Raw genomic sequence first — 24,006 nt, 5'->3', positions numbered from 1 at the left:
ATATAGTTTATTGGGGGATCTTATTTTCTTATGTAGGCCAACTATAAACTTTCCTTTTAGAACCACCATCATAATGTTCCAGAGGTTCTAGTGTGTTACATCACTATTTTGGCTTGATACTAAAAATTTTTAAATCCCTCCCCTTGATTTCTTCTATCACCCATTCATCATTCAGACATATTTTATTCAATTCATGTGTTTGTATAATTTCTGTAGTTTATTTTGCTGTTGGTTTCTAATTTTTTTAATTCCTAATTTTATTCTCTTTTGATCAGATAAGATGCAAGGAATTATATAATTCTTTCTTTTTTAAAAATTTGCTAAGAGTTGTATCGTGGCCTAAATTTTGGTCTGTTTTGGAAAAGGTTCCATGAGCAGCCAAGAAGAATGTAAATTTGGCTGTTTGCATGAAATATTCTATAGATATGTGTTAAGTTCATTTGCTTCATCATATTTTTTAGGTCTGCAGAGTCTTTACCGAGTTGATGTCTACATGACTTATCTATTGGTGAGAGGCAAGTTGAAATCACCCAGTATTATTGTATTGGGGGCTATGTAAGTTTTTGAGTAGTATCTTTTTTTAAAAAGTATACTCATGTTTGAGTCATAAATATTTGTTATTGTTATATCTTTTTGTAGGATTTTTTCCTTAACCAGTACAAAGTGGCGGTTTTTTTTGTCTTTTCTGATTAATTTTGAGTTGAAGTCTGCTTTGTCAGATACTCCTGCTTGTTTTCAGGCTCTCTTTGCATGGTATATCAATTTTTATCCTTTCACTTTCAGCCTTTTGCTATCTTTGCCTATGAGTCTCTTGCAAACAACCTATAGTTCGGACTTGTTTTCCAATCTATTCTATGTGCTGCCTATGTTTTTTAATTTGAGAGTTAGAACCAATTTGATATATGCAGCAGTTATTCTTCAAAATCATAGTAGAAATAAAAACCTTCCATGATAAATTGAAAATTTTTCAGGGAAAAGCCTGAAAGAATTAGGAATTCATTACAAGATATGAATGACAGATTCAACAAGGAGATAGCAATATTGTAGAAGAACCAAACAGAAATTTTGGAAATGAAAGGTAAATAAAATGTTTAGTTAAAAGTCTATACAGAAGACAGAATCTCAGAGCTGGAAGACAAAGTGGCTTGACCTTGAACAGTCAGACACTATTTAAAAAAAAAAGTAACCATGACCAGAATATGCAAGAGCCCTGGGACAATATTAAGAGATAAAATTTAAGAACCAGTGGAATCAATGAGGGTTGAAATGTGGGCTAATGGCATGGGTAACCTCTTCAGGGAAATAATAATGGAAGAGTTTCCAAATATTGGGAATTAAATGGACGTCCAGATACAGGAAGCATTGAAAACTCCAAATAGACAGAATCCAAAAGAACCTCTCCATGACATATTAAAATTGCCTAATATATAAAACAAGAATAGAAATTTATTTTTTAAAAACATTTTAAAAATATCTATTTATCTATCTATTTATTTTAGTTTTAGGTGGGCACAATATCTTCATTTTATTTTTATGTGGTGCTGAGGATCAAACCCAGTGCCTCATGGCATACTAGGCGAGTGCTCTACCACTGAGCCACAACCACAGCCCAAGAATAGAAATTTAAAAGCCTCAAGAGAAAAAAAAAAAAAATCAGGTCACATTTAGTGGGAAGCCAATCAGAATTACTTCTGATTTTTCAACACAAACTCTGAAATCCAGAAGGGCTTGGAATGCTGTGTTCCAAGTACTGAAAGAAAATAATTTTTTCAGAGTAGTTATGTAATTTTGCATTCCCACTACCAATATATATGAAATTCATTTGTGCTGTATCTTTTAATTTTTCTTTTTTTGGTCTTGTGGTTGAACTCAATACCTTAGGCAAGTGCTAGTAGGCAAGCACCCTATCAGCGGATTATATCCCTCATCCTTGGGTTTATTTTCTTGCTGTTGTATAGTTTGCTTTTTTTGGGGGGGGGTGGATACCAGGGATTGAACTCAGGGCCACTTGGCCACTGAGCCACATCCTCAGCCCTATTTTATATTTTATTTATTTATTTATTTACTTACTTATTTATTTTAGTTGTAGATGGACATGATACCTTCACTTTATTTGTTTTCATTTTTATGTGGTGCCAGGGATTGAACCCAGTGCCTCTCATGCTAGGTAAGTGCTCTACCACTGAGCCAAAGCCCCGTCCTTGTATTTTATTTAGAGACAGGGTCTCACTGAGTTGCTTAGCACTTCGCTTTTGCTGAGGCTGGCTTTGAACTCGCCATCTTCCTGCCTCAGCCCCTGAGCCGGGATTATGGGCATGTGCCACCATGCCTGGCTTTGCTGTTGTGTTTTTTTTTTTTTTAGAGAGTGAGAGAGGGAGGGAGAGAGAGAGAGAATTTTTAATATTTATTTTTTAGTTATCAGCGGACACAACATCTTTGTTTGTATGTGGTGCTGAGGATCGAACCCAGGCCGCACGCATGCCAGGCGAGCGCGCTACCGCTTGAGCCACATTCCCCAGCCCCTGCTGTTGTGTTTTAATTCTTCATGTATTCTAGATAGAAGTCCTTAGTTGCATATGTGATTTATGAGTATTTTCTTTCTGATTTTAGGGAATAGTTCTTCATAATTAATATTCTGACTTTTGTAGGTTTTTTGTAAACACCTATAATCTGGTTGAGGAAATCCTTTTAGTTTATTATGTGTTTTGTTTTAATTATTTTTAGTTGTAGATGGACATAACACCTCTATTTCTTTTATTTATTTGTTAATTTATTTATTTCTATGTGGTGCTGAGGATTGAACCTAGTGCCTCACATATACTAGGCAAGCACTCTGTCACTGAGCCACAACCCTAGGCCTGCCATGTGTTTTTAAACTTTTGAGTTGTGATGGATTTTTTCCAATGCTTTTTGTGAATTGATGGAATCATTTGACTTATATCGACTGCCAATATGTTGGGTGACATCAATTTTCAACTCAATTAGTGTTAAAACGCCTTTGCATTCCTGGGAAAAAAATCTCATTTGGTTATAGTGCTTCATACTTTTCACATAGTAAATTTTCCTGTTATTTGTTTTTGTGGTGTTGGGGATTGAACATTCTATCCTGAGCTTCATCCCTTGCCCTTTTTATTTTATTTTGAGGCAGGATCTTGCTAAGTTGCCCAGGCTGGGCTTGAACTTGGAATCCTCCTGCTTCAGCCTCCTGAGTTGTTGTGATTACAGGTGTACATCACCATGCCTGACCTGTAATTTTCTTTCCTTTTCCTTTTATTCTTTTTTTACCCTAAGTACTGGGAATCAAACTGAGGGCCTTACACATGTTCAGCAAGTACTTTATCAGTGCACTATCCCTTTTAAATTTTTGAGGTCCCCCCCTCTTCTTCAAGTGCTGGGATTGAAACTATGGCTTCCAGCATGCTAGGGAAATGCTCTTACCAATGAGTCATCTCTCTAACCCCCTTTTAAACTTTTGAAATAGAGTTTTACTAAGTTGTCCAGAGTGGCCTGGAATTGTGTTCTTCCTGTTTTCATTTTAGATAATGTTGTGGCCAAAATATCTGATGAGAACAACTTAGAGGAGGAAAAGTTTATTTGGTGCTCATGATTTCAGAGTTTTCAGTCCTTAGTTGGCCGACTCCATTGCTCTAGGAATAAACTGAAGCAATACATCATAGGGGAAGGGCCAGAAGAGAAAAGTTCCTCAGCTCATGTTGGGCTCAGGAAGCAGAAATCAAGTGAAAGGGGAAGGGGCCCCCAGGATGATGTACACTTCCAGGGCATGCCTCCAGTGACCCACCTCCTCCAGCCAGGCCCCACTTGCCTAACTATCCAGTTAGGATGGCCCCAGGAGCTCTCATAATCTAATCACCTCACCTCTGCATTGACAGGAGCTTTTGTCCAAACTATAACAATCACTATCCTTTTTTGAAATTAAAAAATTTTGCAAGGGTTTTGCTAAATTGCTTAGGGTGTCGCTAAGTTGCTAAGGCTGTCTTTGAACTTGTGATCCTCCTGCCTCAACCTTCTGAACTGCTGGGATATGGGTGTGCTACCATACCTGGCTTAAGTACTTTTTTTTTTTTTTTTTTAAGTAGTACGGGGAGATAGAGTTTGTAGTGCTTGATATTAAAATGTATTGCAGAGATACAGTAAATAAAGCAGCATAGCATGGTACTGATGTGAGTGGAAAAGGCTCACTAGACTAGGTTTTAAAGTCAAATGGTCAAATATATGCAGGAATTCACTGTTTAAGTGTAGGTAGTCCTTGAGAAACCTAATTAAGAAAATTATATGCATGCTTCATACTGTATTCTGATATAAATTAAAGAAGGATTGGGATTTTTTTCCCCATAAACTGGGGCTGGGGTTGTGACTCAGTGGTAGAGCGCTTGCCTAACAGGCGTGAGGTGCTGGGTTCAATCCTCAGCGCCACATACAAATAAAAAAAATAAAAGGTATTGTGTTCAACTACAACTAAAAAAAAAAAAAAAAGCCATAAACTGTGGGTGGTGACATACACCTGTAATCCCAGCAGTTCGGGAGGCTGAGGCAGAAGGGTCATGCATTCAAATCCAGCTTCAGCAATTCATGGAGGCCCTGAGCAATTTAGGGAAGCCGTGTCTCAAAATAAAAAATAAAAGAGCTGGGGAAATAGCTCAATGATAAAGCACCTTTGGGTTCAATCCCTGCTACCAAACAAATAAACAAAAACCCCAAAAGTGGGTGCCAATAAGATAAATAAATATTTGCTTTGTGGTGGTGAGAGAGGTAGTATGTTTTGGGCTATATAAATGTATGTTTACAATAAAAGTAATGGATGTTGTGGCTTAAAATAACCCAAATACTTCAGAGTATAAAGACAATTCCAGGGGCTGGGGCTGAGGCTCAGTGGTAGAGCCCTTGCCTAGCATGTGTGAGGCACTGGGTTCCATCCTCAGCACCACATAAACAAATAAACAAAATAAAGGTATTGTGTCCATCTACAACTAAAAACATATTTTACAAAAAAAAAAAGACAATTCCATCTTTTCAGAGTTGTAAACACTGCTAGTGGTTCCTAAGGTATATATTCAAACATTTTCTTTACATACATATAGTGCTCTCTTCCTTTAATAATTTAAGAAGTTAAGCTATGCAGTTCTGCAGCTTTCATTTTTCACTTAATATGCGATTATGTTTGCATATCTGTATGTAGAGCACTATGGTTTGTTTCTCAAAACATTTAAAAATGTTTAAAACCCTGTGGTGAATTTGAAAGATTTTTACAGTGAGTATTCACATACTCACTACCTAGATCTTATTAACTTTTTACTCTCTCTCTCTTTATCCACATAACTCTTTCTAGAATCATGGGCAGTGTATCATAACATAACATTTGCTGTCTTAACTTTTTTTTTTCCTGGTACAAGGGATTGAACCCAGGGGTGTTGAACAACTGAGCTACTTCTCCAGGCCCCCCCCCCCCCCCCCCCCCCCCCCCCGCTTTTTTTTTTTAACTTTTGAGACAGGGTCTTGCTAAGTTGCTTAGGGCCATGCTAAATTGCTGAGGATGGCTTTGACAAACTCGTCGTCCTCCTGCCCATCTCCTGAGTCATTGGGATTACAGGTGTGCATCACCACACCTGTTTAACCATTTTATAAGTGTCGAGGTTTCAATTATATTCCCATTCTTGTACAACTGATCTCTTAACTTTTATCTGCAAATGGAAACTTTATACCCATTAAACAACTTTTTTCTCTCTTCCTCAACTCCTGATAACCACTATTCTACTTTTCATTTCTGAGTTTGACTCTGAAGACCTCATCAAAGTGAAAACATGCAGTATTTGTTTTTTGCAACTGACTCATTACACTTAACATAATGTTTTTAAGATTTAATCCCAACCATTTGAGAAGTGAGGCAGGAAGATTTTTGCAAGTTCAGAATTAGTCTTAGCAATTTAGTGAGACTCTGTGCAACTTAGGGAGACACTGTCTCAAAAAAGGGATGGGGTTGTGGCTTAGTGATTAGGCACCCCTGGGTTCAATCCCTGGTACTGGGGGAAAAAAACCTGTGTTGTAGTAGGTATCAGAATCCCCTACCCCGTACTATGGGGGAAATGAATCCAGGGGTGTTCTACCTCTGAGCTACTTCCCTAGCCCATTTTATTTTTTATTTTTGAGGCAGGGTCTCACTAAATTGCTCAGGCTGTTTTTGAACTTGTGATCCTCCTGCCTTAGCCTCCCAAGTAGCTGGTATTATAGATCTGTACTACCTTGTCCAGCCAGATTTTTTTTTAAAGATTGAATAATATTCCATTGTGTGTATATATTACATTTATTCTTTCAGACATTTATGGACACTTGGTTTGCTTCCACATTTTGGCTTTTGTATATAATGCTGTTATGACCATGGGTGTATAAATATATTTTTGAGACCCTACTTTGAATTGTTTTCTTTTGTATATATACCCAGAAATGGTATTATGGGATTATATATCTATTTTAATTAATTGATTGATTAATGAATTATTTCTAGTAACAGGGATTGAGCCTGTGGGTGTTTAACCCCCGAGCCATATTCCCAGCCCTTTTTATGTCTGATTTTGAGACAGGGTCTTACTGTGTTTTGGAGGCCTCACTGAGTTGCTGAGGCTGGCTTTGTACTTGTGATCCATCTTCCTCAGCCTCCTAGGTAGCTGGGAGTATAGGTGTGCAACACCATGCCCAACTCCATTTTTAATTTTTTGAGGGACTGCCATACTATTTTTACTTTCTATTTGTCTGCATCATTTTATATTCCCATTAGCCCTGCATACCTACATTGTTTTATTTTGTAATTTTGATAGCAGCCATTATAATCAATATGAAATGATAACTTGTGTTTTCGATTTGCATTTCCCTAATGATTAGTGATGGTGAGCATCTTTTTCTATGCTTATTAGCCATTTGTATATAATTTTTGGAGAAATTTCAATTCAAATTCTTTGCCCATTTTTGATTTGGGTTTTGTTTTGTTGTGGACTTGTAGGAGTTCTTCATGTATTTGTACATCCCTTATCAGATGACTTCATTAGTTGTCTTTTCATGATGTTGATTGCATCCTTTGATACACAGAAGTTTTAATTTTTTATATAGTAGTTTGTTTGTTCTTTCTTTCTTTTTTTTTTTTTTTTTGGTACCAGGTATTGAACCCAGGGTTGCTTTATCACTGAGCCTTAATTCCCCCACCCAGCTTTTTAAAAATCCTTTTCCAGACACAGGAGCTAAGTTGCTTAGGGCCTTGCCACATTGCTGAGGTTAGCCTTGAATTTGAGATCCTCCTTCCTGAGCCTCCTGAGTTGCTGGAATTATAGGCCTGTGCCATCACGCCCAGCTCTGGCTCTGGTCCTCTTTTTGATGGAGGCATATTCTCTTGTTATTTGGTTATTCAGCAGTCTGATTTACTAGTTCCTTAGGGGAATTCAGATCATGTCCAGATTTATAATGTTACAAATATGGCTTCAGGAAATATTATTTACATATTTTTTACGTACTTGTAGCAGTATCGTAATTAATTTTTGTGTTGAACTTGATGGGTCAAAGGTTGTCCAGTTAAGGCTGAAGAGTGCCCAGTTGTGCTCAAAAGGGATGTAAGATTTTACATCATTCGAGGATAGCCCTTTGTACCTATGGTAAGTCACTAGATGAAAAAAATCTGTTTTTTATTTTGATTTCATATTTATGTTTATATGGCTGTGGTTTAGCATCTTTTTTACATGTTAATTGGCCACTTCTGTTTCTGTTTCTCTGAATTGTTTCTTTATCCTTTGCCAGTTCTTTGAATTGTTGGTGTTTTTCTCATTGATTTGATACAGCTTTGTCTATGTGTGATATGTTTTCTAATCCTCCTCCCATTTTTCTTTAGACTTTGTTTATGACTATGTTTGTGTATGCATACCCTACATGCATTTCTATTATTATTATTATTATTATTATTTTGGCTCTTGAATTCAGGGGGACTCGACCACTGACCACATCCTCAGCCTTATTTTGGATTTTATTTAGAGATAGGATCTCTCTGAGTTGCTTAGCACCTCGCTTTTGCTGAGGCTGGCTTTGAACTCGGGATCCTCTTGTCTCATCCTCCCGAGCCTTTGGGATTACAGACATGCACCACTGTGCCCAGCCTCATGTTTATTATGTTTTTTGTCACATTTGTAAATATTTTTCCTTATAAGACTCTGGGTTTTGTCTCATTTTTTTGAAAGCAGGCTTAATAAAAGTAAGATAGAATCCATTAAAGTCAAGACTTGATTACCTAAAAATGAAAAAAACTTTTAGGTCAAAATATTACTCCTACATGATTAGAAGTGTAGGGAGGGTAAAAAAGGAGAAAAATCATCCAAATCTTTTACTCAGTGGCAAACATCATTGATATTTCACCATACTTATTTTTTTCCCCTAGTCTTTTCTTCCTACTTGACTTTGTTTTAGTTTGTGGTGTCATTATTATGTAATGTGGTCACTGACCTTGAAGAGCTAACTCCCCCCACTGGGGATTGAACCTGGGGTACTTTGTTTTTGAGCTACATCCTCAGATTTTTTTAATTTTAATTTTTATTTTGAGGCAGTGTGCCTAAGTTGCTGGGGCTGGCCTTGAATTTGTGATCTTCCTGCCTTCTAGATTACAAGTCTGTGCCATCATGCCAGGCAATGATACACGTTTTTTTTTTGTTTTGTTTTGTTTTTAAACTAAGAAGGAATAGATGTCTCTTAATACTTGTGAGCTGGAGTAAAGGGAGTATTGATATTTAGAAGGTCATTATGATGAATTCAGAAACCTGGTCATGTAAAAGTGACTGCAAGTTGTATTTTATTTCCCTTCCTTCTATTGTACAACTTTCCTTCACTGTTTAATAATGTTCTCTTTTAGCATTGTGTTTGCTTTTTTATTTTAAACATGCAATGGCAGACATAGAAAAGAGTATTTTATTCCACATTTGAATTGGAGCTTTAAACAGAAATCATTGCGCCTCTGGGAGTGTGCTGTGCACAGTGGTAGCAGTGTTAAACATACAGAGAAAACAGTTTTCTCTGCAAAGGAAGCTAAAATTCAGTAAATCTCTGTTTAGTTGCCCTTCTCTACTTCAGAAGGCTTCCTTCTAGTTCTGTCTTGAGTAAAATCTTGGCTATTTTGCCTCAATAAGTACATTTCATTATGTGGAAAGATAACTAGTTACAATAAAAAATGATTAATTAGTTGCTGTGGTTGCCCACTTTAAGTATTTGTGTACTTGTCTGTGTGATATTTTTTTTTTTTTTTTTTAAATTTTTATTTTTTAGTTTTTCGGCGGACACATCTTTGTATGTGGTGCTGAGGATCGAACTTAGGCCGCACGCATGCCAGGCGAGCGTGCTGCCGCTTGAGCCACATCCCCAGCCCATGTGTGATGTTTTCTAATCCTCCCCCCATTTTTCTTTAGACTTTGTTTATGACTGTGCTTGTGTATGCATACCCTACATGCAATTCTATTATTATTATTATTATTTGGAAAGATAACTTGTTACAATAAAAAATGATCAATTAATTACTGCGGTTACCCACTTTAAGGTAGTTGAGAAGGAAGAGTGGCATTAGGATGAGAGCACACTTCCCAGGAGAGGTGAGATTTTATCTGGGCTTGGTTGTTTTCAGCAAGAATGTGGAAGCACCAATTATGTTTGACATCTGGAAAATTCCATTTCAGAGACAATTGCCTTGTCCTGGTAGCTTCAAAGCATTTCTTTGACTGGTTTTTGGGAATATTTCATCAAATAGTTTGATAATTTGCAAAACTTAAATAAAACAGCATGTGAGAATTTATTTTTTTGCTTTTTGGTTGAAAGCTTTTTTTCTGACTAGTAGGCTCTCCTATTCAGCATAGTTAATTTTATGTTAATCTCTCTGTATGGATTCTGTATATAGATATGGCCTCTATTCCAGTTTTTTACCCCCAGTGCTGGAGATTGAACCCAGGTCTTTAGGTACTAGGCAAGCATTCTGCCACTGAGCTACATCCCCAGCCCAAAAATTCTTTTTTTCTTCTTCTTCTTCTTTTTTTTTTTTTTAATATATTTTAGTTTTTGGTGGGCACAGTATCATTATTTTATTTTTATGTGGTGCTGAGGATTGAACCCAGTGCCTCATGCATGCTAGGCGAGCACTCTACCACTGAGCCACAACCCCAGCCCGTAATCTTGTTGTATGGATAATGGGCACTATTTTAAGAACTGTTTCAAAAGTAGTAGAAAACCTATCCCACAGTGGTAGAAGGAAGAAAAGGGAATTTATTGGTTTGTTACTGAAAAAAATCTCAAGGAGGAACTTTAGATATGGTTGAATTCACTGTTTAAATAGAAGCATCATAAAGATTTTTTTTCTTTTTTCTGCTTTAGGATGTTGCTTTGGGCCTTAATGGACCAAGAAATCTGTTGGCTTCAGCCTCATGTCATCAGGTTTAAGTCCAGTGGCTGCTGGACTGAAAATAAAAAAACTATTTCATCTCGTTGTACTCCTGCCTTGGCTTGAGCTTGCCCATTTCTAAACCAGTTTCTGTGGCCAATAATGCTTTACTGTTAGTGTTGGTTCCCACTTTGTAGAGTGAGCACAGAGGAGGGAATGAATCTTTTTCTCACAAGAATGTTGAATGGGCTGGGCTGGTGGTGGTACATGCCTATAATTTTAGCACCTTGGGAATCTGATGCAGGAGGATTGCAAGTTCAAAGCCTTAGCAATTTAGTGAGACCCTAAGCATCTTAGTGAGACCCTGTCTTAAAAAAAAAAAAAAAAAAAAGGGCTGGGAATGTAGCTCTGGTTAAGTGCTCCTAGGTTCAAACCTCGGTACCCCACCCCCCAAAAAAATTGAATATCCTTAAATTGCTAAGAACACAGCGTACCTTAAGCATCATAGGGTCTGTGGCCTCAGTAGCAACTACCAATAATAATTATACTTTTAACTGAGAAAGGTTTTCCTATCATCAGGCTGTCAAAGTCATCTGTACCTTTAAAAAGTATTTTTTACCAATAAAAATAACACTTTTGACTGAGAAAGATCTTTTTTACCTATCATCAGACTCTCAAAGTGGTCTGTATTATTTTGTTGAAGTGCTGGGACTAGAACTAAGGGCCTCACGTATGCTAGGCAAGCACTTTGCCACTGAATGTGTGGGCATGGTGGTACATGCCTCCAGCAACTCATCTGTAATCCCAGCAAGGCAGGATGATGAGGCAGGAGGATTGCAAGTTCGAGGTCAGCCTCAGCAATTTAAAATTTAAAGATTAAAATTTAAAAATTAAAAGGGCTGGGAATCTAGTTCAGTGGTAAGAGTGTCCCTGGGTTCAGTTCTCTGTGGTGCCCCAAATACCCCCAACCAAAAAAAAATATTGATAGCGGGTCTAGGGAGAAAATGTCATTTTAACTGAAGTCTGCAATGAACAGAGGAATTCATGAGAATCATAGTTGAGGGGTAATAGAATTGGATTACTTTAACCCAGTGACAATAAGGTGTTGAAGACAGTGTAGTGTATATTTGGTTAGTCTTAATACAGTGCATATTACCTGACTTGCTAGTTAATGGAACTATGGTAATGCTTAAAGGTTTGTTCAAATAGATTATTAAAAAAAAAATTTTCTGAAGAGTTTAAAGTTACTTTTTGTTTTTTTGGTGGTGCTGGGAACCCAGGGCCTTGTGTGTGCGAGGCAAGCACTCTACCACCTGAGCTATATCCCCAGCCATAAATTTAAATTTACATTTTTAAAATCAAAATTATTATTCATCAGCTTTTATACCATATAGTCACAAGTGAGAATTGTAGTATAGGGAAAGTTGGAATGAGAGATGTAGCCTAACACTAATTAGGACCTGAGATTTCTCTGCCAGCTCCATTAAAAAAAATTTTTTTTTGTAGTTGCAAATGGACAGAATGCCTTTATTTGTTTGTTTTTATATGGTGCTGAGGATTGAACCCAATGCTTCGAACATGCTAGGCAAACACTCTGCCACTGAGCTACAGCCCCAACCTTACCAGCTCCATCTTTAAAGTATGTAGTTTAGTCCATATTTTTACCAGGGGTGGCCCAACATCCCTAGAATTTTAAGCTCACTTTTTACCTTAAACATCAAGTCCTTTTACTGAGATTTTTTTGTAGAGTGATACTAATATTGTTGGTTTCCTACCCATATCCCTTCTTTTTGGTTGACTGAACCTAGTATGAAATCTTGATCTTCTAATGTGGATCAAAGTTGGTTCTTTAAGACAACATGAAACTATTATGTTTCTAGGTGAGGAATGTTTTAAGGAAATGTCTTAGAATTAGGGTTTTTAAACTTTTTTGTTAGAGATTTGTCATGTATTTTTGTGAATTATGGATACTTCCTCTCTTCCAACAATTGTCTGACTGATGTGGGTTGTGAAAAGTTTGAAAACAGAAAAACAAAGAAGTTTTTTTTTTTTAATTAATTAATTTATTTTTTTAGTTTTTGGCGGACACAACATCTTTGTTTGTATGTGGTGCTGAGGACCGAACCCGGGCCGCATGCATGCCAGGCGAGCGCACTACCTCTTGAGCCACATCTCCAGCCCAGTAATCTTAATTTTATTATATAATTACACTTAATGGCCATAGTTCCCTTTTGGAATTTGATAAGAGTTATGAATCTTCTTCCCCAAAAAGATATAAACAGTAAATAACTATATATGATTCTGAAACCTGTTTATCATAAGCTTTTTTGTTTGTTTTGTGGTGCTGGGGATTGAACCCATGGCCTTGTGCATGCAAGGCAAGCACTCTTTTACCTGAGCTGTATTCCCAGCCCTATCATGAGCTTTGATTATAAATTAATACTTTGATATAAGGTCATACTATTAATATTTGGACATATATTGGTAATACTTTAAAAAAAAATGTTCAATACTGGGGATTAAACCCAGGGCCTCATGCATGCTGGGCAAACTCTCGACCACTGAATACATCCCCAGCCTTTTTGTTTTTATTTTGAGGCAGAGTCTTCCTTGAACCTGGAATCCTCTTCCCTCAGTTCAGCCTATTAGCTGGGATTACTATAGGCATGCGTTGCAACACCTGGTTGTTTATAATCCTTCAGTATTTTTTCTTCTGTATTTTGTATTTAGTTTTACATATCATAACCACTTCTTCATCATTGAAAACTCTGCTTTAAAAAATATACAAAGAAGGGGATCCTAAGTTATACTCCACATATGTGTGATATTTCAAAATATACTTTACTGTCGCGTATATTTAAACAGAACAAATGAAAAAAAAGTCTTAAAAAATACACACATACATGTTTGCTGTGCTGGGGATTGAACCCAGGGCTTTGTGCATTCTAGGCAAGAGCCCTACCACTGAGCTACACCCCCACCTCCACCCAAAATATTTTTTATGATAATGTATCTCCTTCTTCCCTCCCTTCCTCCCTCCTTCTTTCCTCCCTCCCTCCCTCTCTCCTCTCTCCTTCCCTCCCTCCCACCTCTCCTCCCCTTCCTCCCACCTTTCCTCCCCTCCTTCCCTTCTTCCTTCCATTGTTGATGGACAAAATACCTTTATTTTGTTTGTTACCTGCTAGGCAAGTGCTCTGCCATTGAGCCACACCCCAGCCCAATATATCAGTTTTCAATTTAGTTCCTTCTATGTTTCAGACATTGTCTCATTTGAGGGGCACAAATGAGGAGTCTGTGGTCTCACATTTGAGGGGTACAGATAAAGGAGTTAAAGAGATTTGCTCTTTAACTCTTTGGAAGGGGAGTTAATTTATTTTGTTGTCTTAATTTTGGGTATTTAGATTTGTTTATTTCCATAACTGTTACTAATTCTGCAAAAATCCTCCTGCCTAGGGACTGGGGTTGTGGTTCAGTTGTAGAGCACTCGCCTAGGCGAGGCCCTGGGTTAGATCCTCAGCACTACATAAAAATAAATAAACAAAATAAAGGTATTGTGTTCAACTACAACTTAAACAAACAAACAACAACAAACCCCTCCTGCCTAGACCTCCAGTGGGTTTCTGCCATTCTGCTTTTATACTACAAGGAAAGTTACTGAGTAGGAGATGTCAATCTTTGAAAGCTTGTGAAGTCACGTGTTACCAAATTACTTTCAGAAAAGTGTATCACTTAACCTTCTTAGCTGTTTAGTGTATAAGGTGCCTGATTGTCAACCCTCAAAGAATAGAATCTTAGGTGTTTTTAAAGTCTTTGCTATATTTTATAAGACAGATAAACTTTCAGGTATAAAAAGGAATGGAAAAGGTATGTCATCTACAGAAAGCAGCATGAACAAAGGTGGGATGTTGGTAGCATAAGAGATGCTGTCTCATATCTACAGTGAAAATCAGCGGCAATGGTGTTACAGGATAAGAAAGACTGCGATGGTTTGTTCCTTACATAGGTTGTGCTCCACTTGGAGTCCTCTCGTCACCAAGTGTAGACAGCTTGTGGCAGTAGTATCTTAAGAAGGTTAGTGGAACAAACTGTAGTCTCTGCTGCAGCAGCTTATTTCAAGACCACTTTGATACTCACTGTCTCTTTCTACCATCAGCCATTCTAGATTTCCCTAGTCTTTATTAGACTTGAACTGATCAAGCTGCTTGCCTGAGATCGTTATTCCTGAGGAGTCTGAATATGTTTGCCTTTTCCTTATCATGCCTTGGCCTTGGTCTGCAGTTGCCTGCTTTCACTAGGTGTGGAAAAGGTGTGTCACTGCACCCCACTCCAGTATTAACTCCAGTATAAACTCCTGTGGTCAATTACCTCTCCAGTGTAATAACTCCTTTTTTGTCGGCTCCTTCATTATCGTGAACCAAAATAACCCAGTAGTTGTTAAGTTCATATTCAGATTAAAGGTTCTCTGATAAAAATGTTTCATTCTGGGGTTAAGGATCTCTAACCCTAACAGAGCCTGAAATTGCAGAGATGAGAAATAAATTGTTTTATTTGGGGCCAAGCCTATTCCATTCATACCTCTGTATTGTATGTACTTTACGGATGCATTTACTACATCTTAAAGGTCATTTCCAGTCTTCTCTCAGGTTTACTACTTATTGATATAGTGTCTGGTGATATCAGTTATCAGAGTCCATTGTTATACTTGCTTTTGCCTAAAAAGGGTCACTAGGTCTGAGGTGATTTTATGCCCTATGTTAATAAAATCACATATCCCTGGCCAGTGGTGCTAATGGAGGCACTGAAAGCAGGGAGGGCAAACTCCTCTGACAACTATTCCAGATTCCTGTCCCCTTCAGAATGAAACAGGTCCAGTGTAATTACCTTGTCACCCAAATGCTTGGCTTATCTCTTTGAAGACCTGTAACATCTAGGGGTCTCAAAGTTGGCAACTGAGCAGGAGGAGTAGCTCTGTCATTTATTAGCGGATGTGATCTTAGACAAGTTACTTAATTTCTCTGTGCCTCAGTTTTTTGTTTTTGTTTTTGTTTTTTTTGGTACTGGGGATTGAACTCAGGGGCACTTGACCACTGAGCCACATCCCCAGCCCTATTTTATATTTTATTTAGAGATAGGTTCTCACTGAGTTGCATAGCACTTCACTGTTGCTGAAGCTGGCTTTGAACTTGCAATCCTCCTGCCTCAGCTTCCCAAGCCGTTGGGATTAGAGGCGTGCTCTACCATACCTGGCCTGTGCCTCAATTTTAACATGGAAAAATGGATTATAATATCTATATCATATTATTATAAAGATTAAATGAGCCAATATATGTAAAGCACTTAGAACAGTACTGGGCACTTAAAAGCTGGTTGAGTAATTCACTTTTTTTCAAAAGTATTTTTAGTTGTAGATGGACACAATACCTTTATTTATTTTTATGTGGTGCCGAGTATTGAACCTAGTGCCTCACATGTGCTATGCAAAGCGCTCTACTCCTAAGCAAATCCAGCCCCAGTATTAACTCTTTTTTTTTTTTTTTTGTATTGAGGTCACTGAACCACACCTCCAGCCCTATTTTGTATTTTATTTAGAGGCAGGGTCTCACTGAGTTGCTTAGCGCCTCATCTTTGTTGAAGCTGGCTTTGAACTCATGATCCTCCTGCCTCAGCCTCCTGAGCTGCTGGGATTACAGGTTTGTGTCACTGCACCCCACTCCAGTATTAACTCTTATTGTTACTAAGTCTAAATTTAGAGTTTTGGGAGATTGTCTTGAGAGATTTTTTTTTTCCCTTGAGAACTAGACTTCTCAGATAATCAGATAAAAAGAATACAAGATAAGAATGGACTAAATCAGGGTGACTTGTAGAGCTTTCAGAATTGAGAGACCTTTAGGTAAAAATCTATACATCTGAGCTTTTGAAGCCAATGTGTGTATTCTCTGTATATCCATGGGTGCCTCTTTGTATAGATCAGTATTTACATGTACTCACTACCTTTTTTAAAAAAAATACCTTTATTTTCTGTTTTCATATGTAGTGCTGAGAATTGAACCCAGTGCCTCTCACATGCTAGGCAAACGCTCTGCCATTGAGCCACCATCCTAGCCCCTCCATGTACTCCCTTCTTTATTTTTTATTTTTTTAGTTGTTGATGGACCTTTATTTATTTTATTTATATGTGGTGTTGAGAATCGAACCCAGTGCCTCACATTGTGAGGCAAGTGCTCTACCACTGAGCCATAATCCCAACCCCTCACTTCTTAATACATTAAAATTTCTGTCCCCAAGTCTATAAACTTATTTGTATTTGCCCTTAACTTTTATCTTTAATTTCTGTTTAAAAAAATAGGCATTTTTAATGTTGTTTAAGGCTAATCTTGCCACCCATGTTCCAGATTCCATCAGTAAATTATCAGATGTTTTAATCTGTGTGATGGGCATTGGTAATATACTAGATGAGCAAGACAGGTGGTCCTAGCCCTCATGGAGCATACATGCTAATGGGGAAGACAAGTAAATTAAAGTGCAGCTACAAAAAATAGAGTGTGAAAGGCAGTACTAGGGATATATTGGATGCTACTGTAGGAGCATAATTATTTTTGAAACCATTGGAGGGTGAAATGCCTAAGGAGAGTTGCAGTTTTGAAGAGAAGAGAATCCTGAAGATGGGTAAATGTTATAAGATTGTGGAGAATGAAAAAGTTGCTGGTACAGAGGTAGGAAGGAACCAAGGAGAGGCCGGTGTCATAGAAGCCACATGGAAGAGTGTATCACTGGACAGAGGTAGTGATCAACAGATATGCTCCGCAGTCTGGTAGGGCCCCTTACCCTCTTTCTTATGAGGGTATTTGGCTCTATTGGTTATCCCTTCTGTCTCAATTCCACATATTTTTTGTTTTTATCATGTGCTTAGCTCCTAAACTTCCATAGTGAGAAAGTATATAGTAAGTTTGGTAGTTGAGGAATACCATATCCTCTGAATTCATTTTGTTTCCAAGTGTAACATCTTAAGTAGCACAAGTTCTAATGAGCTTAATCAAAATGATAATGAATTTATCAAAAACTGTATCTGAACCTAATTTGCTTCTCATGTTAGGACAGGGAGAATTGGGATAGTTTCGTTTACTTGGGTTTCCTTTTATCCCAGTATAGGAAACTTGTTCAGCTCTTTTGACAAAACAGTTATTCCTTGACTTTTCCCATTTCCTTCACTGTTCTTTTTTTTTTTTTAATATTTATTTTTTAGTTTTAGGTGGACACAATATCTTTATTTTACATTTATGTGGTGCTGAGGATCAAACCCAGTGTCTCATGCATGCTAGGGGAGCATGATACCACTGAGCCACAAACCCAGCTCTACCTTCACTGTTCTTGAAGAGTTGTTTTATCTTTCTGTTCCCTCTAATAGACTTTCATTCAGTGCTAAGACCTCACAAGTCTGATTTCTTTGCTCCTGATTAAATAGAATCTGAACTTCCAAAGCTTAAGATCTCCTCTTGCTAACAGCATATTTCTGTTCTTTTTTTTTTTTTAAGGGTGTATTCTCCCCCCCCATACATTTTATTTATTTATTTATTTTTGTGTGATGCTGAGGATCAAACTCAGGGCCTTGCACTTGCGAAGGGCTCTACCCATGAGCCACAACCCCCCCTGCGTATTTCTGTTCTTTAAGTAGGTAAACTTTTGACATGTTGACCCCTCACCCTTAGAATAATTTCTGAGGCACCAAAGCATTATGTTTTTCTTCCTATTCCCCACCATTCCTTAGTTTAGTGTTTTTTCTTCTCTGGTCTTAAATATTAGTGTGTTCTATAGCGTAACTTTGATCTTTTCACTTTTCAAATTCCCTGGTTCACCGTTATGGAATTATTTATCCTAATTAAAGCCTTTGGACAGTAAGTGAGCCTTATAACACTGATAGGAATTTATAAAGATTACCATGTTATTTATTTAAACATTTTAAATATAAAATAAAATCATCTAGGTTATGCAAAATTTATACTGTACTTCTTGTGTATCTGGAATTAATTTATAAATGCACTAATTTAAATATTGTTATTTAGCTAGAGTTGGACTCAAATCTTAGAAGCTACCTAGATTTTTTCTTAAGTCTCAGAAAATTTTAAAATCTTTTTTGTTAGCTGAAATGAGAACCTGCAAGCTAAGAAGTAAGTACATTAAGCACTTTAAAAACATATTTAGTTGTACTTTCTCCGTAGTGTTAATTTTAAATCTGAGTGATTATTCATATTGCCACATAGTAGTTTCTAAAAATTGTGTTTTGTCCCTCTCTGGGCAAGATGGCTGGGGGCAAGGCTGGAGCGACTCTGGGGCAGACGCACCTTTCTCAGCAGAATCTCGCCACCTTGGATGTTACCAAGTTGACACCACTATCACATGAAGTTATCAGCAGACAAGCCACAATTAATATAGGTACAATTGGTCATGTAGCTCATGGGAAGTCCACAGTTGTAAAAGCCATTTCTGAAGTTCACACTGTCAGGTTCAAAAACGAACTAGAAAGAAACATTACAATCAAGCTTGGATATGCTAATGCAAAGATTTATAAACTTGATGACCCAAGTTGTCCTCGGCCAGAATGTTATAGGTCATGTGGAAGTAGCACACCCGATGAGTTTCATGTAGATATTCCAAGAACCAAAGGGAACTTCAAATTAGCCAGACATGTTTCCTTTGTTGACTGTCCTGCCCATGATATTTTGATGGCTACTATGCTGAATGGTGCAACAGTAATGGATGCAGCTCTTCCTTTGATAGCTGGTAATGAATCTTGTCCTCAGCCTCAGACTTCTGAACACATAACTGCTATAGAAATCATGAAACTGTAGCATATTTTGATTCTACAGAATAAAATTGATTTGTCAGGCTAAAGAACAGCATTTGTACAAGGTACAGTAGCAGAAAGAGTTCCCAGTATTCCATTTTCTGCTCAGGTGAAATACAATATTGAAGTCATCTGTGAGTATACATAGTAAAGAAAATACCAGTACTCTCAAGAGACTTTACTTCAGAACCCTGACCTTATTATTAGGTCATTTGATGTTAACAAGCCTGGTTGTGAAGTTGACGACCTTAAGGGAGGTGTTGCTGGTGGTAGTATTTATTCCAAAAGAAGTATTAAAGGTGGGCCAGGAGATAGAAGTCAGACCTGGTATTGTTTCCAAAGACAGTGAAGGAAAACTCATGTGTAAACCAATCTTTATTTGTATCCCTTTTTATCAAACATAATGATCTTCAGTATGTTGCTCCAGGGGGTTTTACTGGAGTTGGAACAAAAATCGTCCCCACTTTGTGCCATGCTGACAGAATGGTGGGGCAGGTACCTGGTGCTGTTGGAGCTTTACCTGAGATTTTCACAGAATTGGAAATTTCCTATTTCCTACTTAAATGACTTCTAGGTGTACGCACTGATGGAGACAAGAAAACAGCGAAAGTCCAAAAACTTTCTATGAATGAAGTGCTCATGGTGAACATAGGATCACTTGTCAACAGGAGAGAGAGTTAGTGATGTCAATGCTGATTTGGGCAAAATTGTTTTGACTAATCCTGTGTGCACAGAAGTAGGAGAAAAGATTGCCCTTAGCCAAAGAGTTGAGAAACATTGGTGTTTAATTGGTTGGGGTCAAGTAAGAGGAGTGACAATCAAGCCAACAATAGACGATGACTAAAGAATCCCAGTTAAATAATGCATTTGGATGGGGCTGGAATTTCTCTTAACAATCTAGGGGTATATTTTCAGAGCAGTACTATGGAATTAATTTCTCAGCTCATTACCTTAGTAGGTAGCTGTAAGGTTATTTTTATTTTGTGATGAAAATTTAACCTCTACAATAGTGTGAAAATTGGTGTAATGTTGGATTGAATCTACATTTTAACAGAAGTTAAACATTCCCAGGAAATGTATAATTTATATATCCATGCAGGTTTGAAATGAAACTGTTTGTCACAGCCAGCCTTTGCTGTAGCATGCATGCCATGGAATCTGTTTGTAATAAAAATTTTTCCTCTTCAAAAAAAAAAATGTATTTTGTAGTTTCATAAGCAATTCTAGTGGAATGAGTTTTTGTGTGATAAACACTGCCCTCCTGTGGTTAGAGTAAGATAAATGCTTTGCAAACTACTCTTTCCACTCAATTAAACTTGTGGTAATAGAGGTAGTACTTTTTAAAAATATTTATTTTTTAGTTATAATTGGTCACAATACTATTTATTTATTTATGGTGCTGAGACTTGAACCCAGGGCGTCGCACACGCTAGGCAGCTCTACCGCTGAGCCACAACCCCAGCCCTTAGAGTGTAGTACTTTAGTCAAAAATATATGGCCATATTGTTTCTTTCCCCTTCCCCCTCCCTCCCTGCCCCTCTCCCTCCCCTCCCTCCCCCTCTCCCTCCCTCTCCCCCTCCCCCTCCCTCCCCCTCTCCCTCTAGCATTTCCTTAATTTTCCCTTACTTATGTGTTTTTTGTTTGTTTGTTTGTTTGTTTTGCATTGGGGGTGAACTCCGTTGTACTCAACCACTGAGGTACATCCCCAGTCCTAGTGAAACTCACTGAGTTTCTTAGCACCTCACTTTTGCTGTGAATGGCTTTGAACTCACAGTCCTTCTGCCTCAGCCTCCCTGGCCTATGTGTATGTTTTGTTATGTGAATTAAATAGAATTGAAAGCAAAAATTACTAAGCTATTGAAGGGGAGGGAAGGTACATTTAATTGTAGAAGTGCTAAAAGAAAAGACTAAGCAGGATGTGGTGGCACAAGGCCTGTTGTTATCCTAGCTACTTGAGGCTAAGGCAGGAGGATTTCAAGTTCTGAACTAGCCTGTGCTACTTATGAGACCCTGTCTCAAAAAAAAAAAAAAAGATTGGGAAATGTGATAGAGCACTTGCCTAGCATGCACAAAGTCTTGGATTCAATTCCCAGTACTGAAAAAAAAAATTTACCTCTATGGAAAATGAATAATAATAAAAATGAATAATAAATTAGAAAAAGTGTTTTATTGTATGTACAATACCAAAAGTTTTAATATGAAATACAGAGCTGATACAAATGGTGTATAGACCAAGGTCATGAATAACCAGTTCACAAGTAAGGAAATATAGGTATTAAAGTACAAACATTAGGTCTTCACCCAGTGTGCTTGCCCATAGCATCTTCCTTCCCATGCAGACTTGGCTTCAGGGTTCCTTGCTACCATGGCCTGTGATGATTGGAATAACTGGTAGAACAGGCCTGGATGATCTAGAAATTTTAGTAGGAAGAACTGAAAAATATGCTGATACTACATTTGGTACCTTAATCTGGGGGAAGATAAAAAATGTTGATTGCACCCTCCTTGCAAGACACGGGAGGCAGAGCACCATCATACCTTCAGAAATCAACTACTAGGTGAATATCTGGGTTCTGAAGGAAGAGGACTGTACACGTGTCATACTGATGACAGTTTGTGATCCTCCAGGGAGGAGATTCAGCCCAGATATAACGTTATCATTGATCAGTTCATTGATAGGAGCATTCCAAGGCCCCAAAGCTTCTATGATGGAAGTCATTCCTGTGCTAGAGGAGTGTACCATTTTTCATTGGCTAAGCCATTTTGCCCCCCAAGTGAGAGAGGTCCTCATAAAAGGACCTAAGAAACTAGGACTCTGGTGGCACTCAAAGGAAACAGTAGTCAAAATTGAGGGAATCTCGTTTTAGCTTCTGGGCAGAAAGTTTGTGTTCCACAACTGGGTGTGGTGGGGTAGGGAAGTAATTGGATGCTCTCAATATGATCACAGTATTCAGAGGTGCTTCTTGCTGAGGAGACTGGAATGTAGGCATTGCCATGGCAACAGATTATGATTGCTGGAAGGAGTTCAAGGAAGCAGTTTCAGTTGCCTAGATTTTAAAAACCTTGAAATAAAATGCCAGTAAAGCCAAAAGTTTACTCTCCTCACTACCATACCTCAGATAGGGCCCATGGGATGATCAGAAACCTTCCATACACATATGGCACAGTTTGCTGGTTTATTACCAAGATACTTTTCTTCTTTCCTCAGAAGAAAAGAAGACTTTCTAGTCATTTTGAGTATTTTGTTTTAACTTGAGGGGGGAAAAGGTCTTGGGGAAGACATGCAGCTTTCATGTTTTTGCCTGTAAAAGAAGAAAAGACATTGCATGTATTGGAGACTCCACCTGAAAGACTTAGACTTATTCCTGAACACAGAGGAAAAGCAAAATAAATATGGGGGAACTCTTACATTTTTGGGGAAAAAAACCTAGAAGGTAACTTTCTCACCTTGCCTCCCCTTACTAAATTTGCAACAATGAAGGTTGGAGGGTGATATTCACTTTCCTGTGTTGCCAAGAAATATGAGGAAGTAATGGGACACTGGCTTTTATTGTGAATGGGTAAAATCTTTGTGGAGAGCAGTTTGGTAAAATTCATCAGAAGGCTTAGAAATACTTATGCACTTTGTTGGGTACTCCTAGGAATTTCTCTAAAAAATTCTGAGATACATATACAAAATTATGAAGAAGAATATTTAATAGTTATTGTTAGTTATAATAACAGGTATACAAAACTATCCAATTGGAGGTCAATTATGGTTTGTTTTTTTTTTTAAGAGGGGGGGGAGAGAGAGAGAATTTTTTAATATTTTATTATTTTTCAGTTCTTGGCAGACAGAACATCTTTGTTTGTATGTGGTGCTGAGGATCGAACCCGGGCCGCACGCATGCCAGGCGAGCACGCTACCGCTTGAGCCACATCCCCAGCCCCAATTATGGTTTAATTAGATTGTAAAACAGTCAGCTGAGGATCATGTTTTCATGTAATATTTAATGTCCTAAAGAAATGGTTGCTGTATGATATGAAATGGAAAAAAGTAATTTCCAGTACTAGTTTTGTTTTAAAATGCTATGCAAATGTAAAAAGACTAGAATGAAATATACATACTATTTTGTTATTGAGTTGGGAGAGGAATACTAAATATTATTTTAAAATTTTCTTTGTATATTCACATTTTTGTGCAATTATTATAATAAAATAATAAAGTCATAAAAGTAATTACAAACATCATTAGACTTTATACTAGTACTGTGTAATGTGATTGTCATAATACATAAACCATCATCACTCATAACTTTTGGAACATGCTAATTTGTAAAGTCAGCTAATTTTTCTGAAACGGGGAAATATAATAGTAGAATCAAGTGCTAAGGGACATCAGTCAAACACTTAGTAATTGGATTCCAAGGAGGGAAGAAAGTGGGGCACAAGCAATTTTTGAAGACCTAATGGTAAGAATGCTCCAGGAGTCCTGTGAATAAATGTCTAGCAGAAAATTACTTCTTGGCACATGATAATAAAAGTGGTAAAAACTAAAGCAAAGAGTTACAGAAAAGCAGAAGATTGGTTGGGGAATAAGGGATGCCCCACTTTGTTACTAGCAATTTACACTGAAGGAATGTTAAATTAAAATGAGTTATTTTGGAAGAAAAATAATTTCAGATGGAAGCTTGAAGCGGTGCTGAACAGATGCAAATTCTTAGAAGATGCAAATAAGTACATAAGTCTAAGTGCCTACTATTTACAGCAGCAACAAAAA

The 24,006-nt window shown here is 37.6% G+C and overlaps 1 protein-coding gene and 2 pseudogenes across 2 annotated transcripts in view; all 3 read left to right on the top strand.

The window, feature by feature from the left end:
* Asxl2 (ASXL transcriptional regulator 2) overlaps window positions 1–24,006 on the top strand; it is a 131,351-nt gene that overhangs the window by 16,208 nt on the left and 91,137 nt on the right. The gene's annotated exons all lie outside the window — the stretch shown is intronic.
* LOC143380281 (eukaryotic translation initiation factor 2 subunit 3, X-linked pseudogene) lies at window positions 18,703–20,091 on the top strand (annotated as a pseudogene).
* Window positions 21,623–22,498, top strand: LOC143380665 (S-methyl-5'-thioadenosine phosphorylase pseudogene; annotated as a pseudogene).

The sequence above is a fragment of the Callospermophilus lateralis genome, chromosome 14, assembly GCF_048772815.1.
Source record: "Callospermophilus lateralis isolate mCalLat2 chromosome 14, mCalLat2.hap1, whole genome shotgun sequence".
NCBI lineage: Eukaryota > Metazoa > Chordata > Mammalia > Rodentia > Sciuridae > Callospermophilus > Callospermophilus lateralis.
Note: the sequence above shows the minus strand (reverse complement) of the source record. Positions and strands in the feature narration are given on the sequence as shown.